We start from the raw sequence: 7451 nt of genomic DNA, 5'->3' as shown, positions 1-7451 counted from the left end.
GAGGTGAGGCTTACAGGCCTATAGTTACTTGGGTCCTCCTTCCTCCCTTTCTTGAAAATTGGGACCACATTAGCTAGTTTCCAATCCCCCGGCACCTGGCCAGATGACCAGAAGTCCATAACTTCTGGCTGAATTGGAGCAGATGTTTTGGAGAAAAGCAGCCAGGCTCAAGCGATAGATTCCAGATAATGGCAAGCCCTGCACAGCCCATTGGCAAGTTGATCCCCCCCCCACTATTTCATGAATGAGCATTTTCTGTCTTAGGTGGGCCACTGAGTTAAGGATCAGCAGAGAAAGTCTCCCTGCAGATGCTAGGCAGTGCTATACATAGGAAGGTTAGCAGCCTACTGCATTGCACAAGCTTGTGACCAACTGGCTCATCAGGTTTTTCAGTATGAATTCCCAGAATTTGCTTTCATTCTGGGAAATGATACTAAGTGCATCTTATTTTCCCAGAGGGCTGGGATGCATGGGGACCAGAGCTGTCATAGGACAATATTCTGTCTGTTTTTTAGAGGAGCTGGGATGAGAGCTTGATCCAGACCCACTGAGTCAGTAAGGAACCACCTCCTGACTGTCTGGTTTTGGACCATAAGTTAAGAGTTGACTAAGATTAATGGTGTCTGGGTTTGGGATTGGGACAAAACTATTCTTTCCTGGAAATATAAATAGGTGCTCACTGTTGGCCAATCCTTCATTAACTTTATTAATTAAGCTGTGAACTTAGATCAAAGGATGACATTTAAAGGGAATGTGAACCTCAAGCTTCAGGCCATTTGTGATTCATCATAATTGCTTCTATAATGGGAACAGCCCTTTACATTTCCAGGGGGCTTTACCCATTTGGAAGTGCCATCCGGAGGCAATGATGCCAGACTAGGCAGAGCTCTGATTTAGTCCAGGGCAGCCATTCTTTGAAAAGGGAAGAGCAGAGATACAACGGGAAAGACAATGTCCTCTACCCTTGGTAAAACTGCCTTAAAGGAGAGTGATGGGGGGAAAAAATTCTCGCTGATGTTACACACTCTCTATATGCGTCTTTAGTGAGCTGCCAAGTCTGTTTGGAAGGTGCACCTTCTTTGTCTTCTCTGATGCTGACATATCTCCCTGTAGGACAGGAGTGAGGTGGGTTAGGAGCACTGAGCCAAGCCAACACAGCGTGCTTGACCTAAGTGCTGTACCACTGACATGAAATTTTTCCCAGCAAAAGGCTGGTCCCTACCCAAGCAAACTGGTTGATCAGGAAAGTGGTCATCTAGCAGTGAGGTGCCTGGGCAGAGAGGCCCTGATCATCACCTGTTGAAGCTGAGCAGGAGGTCTCATGGCAGAGAGGTTTGAGAGGTTACAGGAAGGTGGCAGCTTCTCCACTCAGAGAAGCCAAGATAAGGAGAATAGCCCTGGGGGCCTGATGAGGTGGGAATCCCTTTCCTGAGCAATGACGTGGGAATCCCTGTTTTCCTGAGCCTGGATGGGCCCTAAAGGAGGGGCCAGGGAGAGGGACGGGACTTGTGCTTGGAATATTTGTTGTGTGCTATGCGCTAGATTTGCTTGTAGTGGGGCAGGCTTGGCCTCTGCTCAGGCTGCAGCAACTGAGACAGCAAGCAGCAAGTACTCGGCGGTCTCCGTAGTGGAGACAGCAAGGGCTACTGCCCAGGCCAAGCCGAGAGCTCAGTTCGTTGCAGTGGCCCTACGCTCAAATTAAACAGAGGGAAAATCCAGCCCTAAGCAGCAGCCTCCAGTGTGACTCCAGCCTTGCTTGACAGCTATGCTGGTGGGCCCAGATAGGACTTGCACTTGGGATGTTTGCTGGAGTGAATACTTTTGTCCTGGGAGAGTAGGCGGAGGGGAGCCTGGGGTGGAATTTCCCCAGTACCTGGGAACTCAGTAAAAAAAAAGAGAACAGCTGGCGCTTCAGGCACTGGGTGTGGAGGGAGCACAGCCAGCTCTCGAGCATTAAAAGGGAAGGCTACAATAAAGAGATGGAAGTTGACAATTGCCTGTGTTTACAGGAGAAGGGTAGAGGGTAATTAGCACTAATCCTTGGCTGATGGAAACACCTTAAAGGAAACCTCAGAGCAAGGGAGCTGCTGCATTCAGGGCTGTGACTGCTGACTGGCTGTACTGAGCTATACTATGGAGGTTTCCATGAGACAGGAGCACTGGCCTTACAGAGACTGCAGAGATGTAACTATAGCAAACCTCACTCTCTGCTGCAGGTTTGTCCGCAGCAGTGTAAGGATCATTGATGTGAGGTGCCAGCAAAGGCTGAAGCTGTGCCCACAGAGCTTGGGATCTTAGCTTCCTCCCAAAATCAGATGGAGTCTGGGCTTGTCTGTGGAGTATCTGCACCTGAAGCTAACTAGCTGGCATTCCCCTGTGCATTGTGCTGCTATTTGTTCTGATTTGCTTTGAATGCAGGCAGGGGGGTAATTGCAGACCTGCTCAGAGGAGAGGTCCCTTCCCTTGTCTCAACAAAAGGCTTGGTGCAGCGGTTCCCAAACGGTGGGCCATGGGTGACCCCAAATGAGGCTGCAACACCAGTGGGTGGGGGGTGCGGGTTGGGAGTGAGGGACCATGCTGAGGAAATGGAGTCATGCTGAGTAAAAATTTGGGAAGCACTAGCCTAGTGGCCCTGAATCTGAAACCCCAGCTCTGTAGCCCCACAACCCTCAAGGCTCTGCTGCTCCCATGGCATGCTTGTGAAGTCAAAAGCCAGAAACTGCCCTGGGGTGGATGGGGAGTCACTTGGTTGGGCCGGATTCCCCTCTCTCACCTGGAGACAGATTTACAAGCATTTCAGCTGAGCCTGATCATCTACTCACTCTCCCCAGAATAAAGCCACTGGGCCTGACTCCCCTTTCAATCACCCAGGTATAAATTGAGTTGTAAAGCAGGAGTGGTTCAGTTGGGCATGATTTCCCTCCCACTTACCTAGGTGTAAATCAGGATTGGTTGAGCCTGAGTGCCCTGTATATCAATCAGAAGCATCTCTGTCGAGGTTGGTAGCCTTATCCTGTTCTGAGTTCAAGGTGTGACAATAGGCAGGGCCTGCCACGTGGTGTCAGACCTGAGATCTGATGTTTTGTGGGGTGTGTTGTGGTCCGGGCTTTCTGTTAAGAGGCAGAAGAGAAGGGGAAGCTTGTGGGACAGGGTGGAGAGAGAGAGAGAGGGAGGGAGGATGTAGAAGGAATGAAAGGAACTGGAAAAAAGAGTGGGAGGAAGAGACAGGAACAGAGCGGGGGTGGGAGGGGAAGGTGGCAGAAGGAATCTGCAAGAGGAGCAGGGAGGGGCCCTGCCCTGACACCCATAAAATTCAGCTCTACCCCTATCCCCTCCTACTGCAATTCTCCTCCTTCCCATCTCTTCTCCCCTGGCTGCCTGCTAAAAGATGTCCTTGCGCAGCTGCATGCTGGCTTAGGAATGGGGTGGGCTGGAGCTGTCCTCACAAGGTCTGGTTGTGATTAGGCCTGGCGGACAAAGGCAACTGACCTCTGGTTTTCCATTTCCTCTGTGTGCAGCCTGTAGCTCTCGCTTTCTGCTGCTCTTGGGCTTGCTGGCTGCAGAAATGACAAACCTCCTTGCAAGGGGCAGGTAAGAGGCTGCAGCTTGCAGACCTAACAGTGCTTCAAGCATGGTGAAAGAGGGGACTTGGGTGTCTTGGAGACTGCTGGGGGACTAGAAGCTGCCAAGTATTTGGTGAGCTCTCTAAAAGGTGCACCTCTACCTTGCCTTCTATCTAACAAACCCATGCTTCTCAATTTGGTGCTTAAGGGTTGGGCTTGGCTTGCCTTGCAGGAGACAAGGAACCTGTATATTACTCTTCTGAGTTAGTGAAGATCAGAAGCAGCAGCATCCTTCCTTGGACTACAGATAAGGAGATGAGATGGTGTGTCCCTAAATGACATGTTTCTAGCCCCATTCCTGGTTGTGTTCAGCCCAACCTCTACCTTGTGGACATGTGAGCATATGTGCATAGACTGACAATGCATGGCCAGCTATCTGCTGACCAAGTCTGTATGCAGCTACACAAGTGTGTACCTAAGCAAGCATGAGTCCAAAAGAGAGCTGGTATGGAGGGGAGGAGAACCTCAGTAGCTGGCTGGTCAAGACACTTCTCCAGGAAGCAGGAGACCTAAGACTACCCTGCTCTAGGTAAAGGGGGCTCTGTAATAAGTAACAGGGGCTTCTTGATGGTGCTGCCTGTGATGCAGAGCCTGTCAACAGCTCTTAGGCCTCCAAACCAACAGCTCTGTGCCTGTCTACCACAGCCCTCTGCCCACCATGTTGCAAGGTTAGACCCTGGAAGGGTGCACAGAGGAGAAGCATTGGTGAGGCCACAGCTGGAGTATTGTGTCCAGTTCTGGGCACCGCACTTCAGGAAGGATGTGGATAAGCTTGAGAAGGCACGAAGAAGGGCCACCTGTATGGTTAGGAGCCTGGACGATAGGCCCTATGAAGAGAGACTCCAGGACCTGGGTCCGTTCAGTCTGAGTAAGAGAAGGCTGACAGGTGCCTTGATAGCGGCCTACAGGTACACCAGGGGTGAGTGTCAAGATCTAGGGGAGCAACTCTTCAGGGAGGCACCTCAAGGCACAAGCTAATAGAGGGGAAAATTTAGGTTGGACGTCAGAGAGAACTCTTTTCTGTAAGGGTTACCAGAATCTGGAACACATTCCTAGCAGAGGTGGTGCAGTTGCCATCCTTGGAGGTGTTCAAGGTGAGGCTGCATAAACACCTTGTTGAGCCCAATAACTTCCTGCCTGTGGCAGGGGACCAGACTTGATGATCTTGCAGGTCCCTTCTGGCCCTTCAGTTCTATGATTCTGCTTCAGTGGGAGCAAGTAGCCAGACTAGAAGCCAGGCCCTACAACTGCCAGGGTTGAAGCCAGCTCCCTGGGCCACAGTCCCTCCAGCATGTTCCCTTCAACTGGACCTCATATATTCTCCCTATCTAAGTTGTTTGGGGACTGGCTCAGTCAGAAAGCTGGCGAGGGCAGCTGGGTAATGTGGCCTGGTGACAAAAGTACTGTGCCAGGAAGTTGGAGAACTGCAGATTCAAAGATGCTCTGGGCAAGGGTGGGGGCTAGAACCTGATGAAGCTGAAGGCAGACGGAAGTGACCACTTGCACCTGATCTGGCTCCTGGAAGTGCCTTACAGCTATGAGCAAACAGAAGTGCATGGCTGCAGAGCACTTTAAAAGGGCCCAAACCCATGAAAATCTGAAGCTGCTTTCAGTAATTCATGTGCACCGCCTCCCAGCCCTGGTGCTGTTTTCAGAATGGGGGGTGGGGAGTGGAGGAAGCTCCATCTGTGGTGTTGTGTTTGTTTTTTTTTTTTTTTTTTTTTTCCCCCAGTCTGTAGGGGGGGGGGGGGGCTGGATGGGAGCCCCCTTCCCATTCTGAAAACAGCCCCAAGACTGGGAGGGGCATTGCTAAGGGAGAGTGGCTGCAGGCTCAATGGCCAGCAGCTGGATTCCCCAACCCTTGAGGATCCAGCAGCAAATGTCTGGTGGGTCCAAGGGATTGCTGTAACTCATAGCACTTCCTGTAAAGCGCTATGAATTACAACAGGAAGCTGTTCTTCTATCTGCACCTTGTGTTTCTTGCTTCCTGTATGCTCTAACCCAGTGGCTTTCAAGGTTTTTTTTTCTTTTTTTTTTTTCATTTGTGGACCCCTTGTGGAAACTTCAAATGGAGGTGCAGACCCCTTTGAACTGTAAGTGTGCGTATTCACAAAATTTTGGTCACAGTTATCTTTTGTGAACCCCTTGGGCATAATCTGTGGACCCCCAGGAGTCTGCAGGCCAGAGGCTGAAAACCACTGCCCTGGCCACTCAGTTACTGGGGCTATAACATGAGGACCTCCCTGCCTCCTCTGGTGTCTGTTGCCCAGTGGTCAAGGGTTTCTGTTGAGCTGCATGCTCAGCCTGAACACACAAGCTTGTGGGTTCACAATACAGGAGTAAGAGAATCACAACCTGTATACATGCCAAAAAGGCCTCTTGTATGGCGTTTAGATGCACAAAGGTGTGTAGGACTCCATCCTATGCGACTGCCCCAAAGCCACGTGGTGTCGTAGTAAAGACGGGAATCAAACCCAGGCTCCCTGAGCCCTGTGGAGTTCTTCACCCACAAATCAAGACACTCCTATTTGTAGCATGCAGAGCTATGGATGCTCAGCAGGTATGTGCAATGCATTTCAGCAGTATTTGGCCATGTCTTTGGGCTGGGGAGTGCACTCCACAGAGCAGGCACTTCTCCTTGAACTTAAACAGCAAAGCTCCCTGAGAGCAAAATAGCTCAGATGAACTGCTGCAAGGGGTCTGGACAAGACAGCTACCTAAGACACGGCCGCAAAGATGGTGAGTACGAAGGGAAGACTGAGTTAGTAAGGGCTATGCCTAGTGCAATAATTGGAGACGGTTGGGGTATTTGCATATGTAATGAAGGGAAGGAGCTTATGGGCTTTCTTAGCTGATGTTGGCAAGCCACAGGCAAAGAGTGTCTTTGGGACTTGGAGAGTACTAAAGGAACACTTCTCAGAGTGAGAGGGGGCTCTGGAGAGCTCTCCCACCTCTGGCTTGGCTCTGCTCTGGTTGGGTGCCAGTTCCTGTGGACCCTGCTCGCATTCCCTAACCAAGAGGCTTGGACCTCCCAGGACGAAGGACCCTTCCTGCTGATATGGCTGTGGGAGCAGATTGAGTTAAAACCCCAGTTCCTTATAAAGGACCCACTTCATTGTGTTCCCCACGGAGTGAGAAATAGAGCTCAGTTTAGACAGACCTGGTTTATCCTGGGAAACCTCTGCTCTAAGCTCTTCCATAAACTCACCACAACCCCAGCCAAAATGCTGACAGGGCAAAATCCTCCCGGAAAAGGTCCAGGAGTGGGTATTTTTTCACTAACCAGAGACTTATACTTTCTCACTTCTGTTCCAGCACTGTTGGTTCAGATCTGGCCAAGATCATCAGTGGCTCTTTGGAGGCCCATGTGAAATGATTTGGTGGTTTTGAGGCCAGGTTTTGACTGGTCACAAGCTGGCATCATGACCTACTGAAGAAGCGATGCTACCTTGACCCTTGATTCTAATTCCCAAATAACAGAGTTGGCCAAGCATGTTTTTTCTGAATGAGAACCGGGTTGTTTGAACGTCCCAGACTTTAATCTGGGACGAGAAGTTTAGCTGATTAAATAAAAAAGGGGCTTTGTCAGGATATATTTCTCTGCCTCCCTGCCCTCCCCCTTTTTTTACCAAAAATATTCCTTGAAAATAAACATTAAATAATGTTTCAGTGCGTTTCTTTTAACAATTAAAAAAAAAATGGTAATGGGAAATGTTTAAGAAGGAAAGCTCTGAAACTTCCTGTGGAAGAATAATTGGCATTTTTCAAGCCAGTCCATTTTCCTTGGATGACACTGACTCTGGTGTGTTTAGTGGGTCACCACTTCCT

The sequence above is a fragment of the Crocodylus porosus genome, unplaced genomic scaffold, assembly GCF_001723895.1.
Source record: "Crocodylus porosus isolate Cpor-Errol unplaced genomic scaffold, CroPor_comp1, whole genome shotgun sequence".
Classification (NCBI taxonomy): domain Eukaryota; kingdom Metazoa; phylum Chordata; order Crocodylia; family Crocodylidae; genus Crocodylus; species Crocodylus porosus.
The sequence above is the reverse complement of the archived record's forward strand: the minus strand, read 5'-3'. Positions refer to the sequence as shown.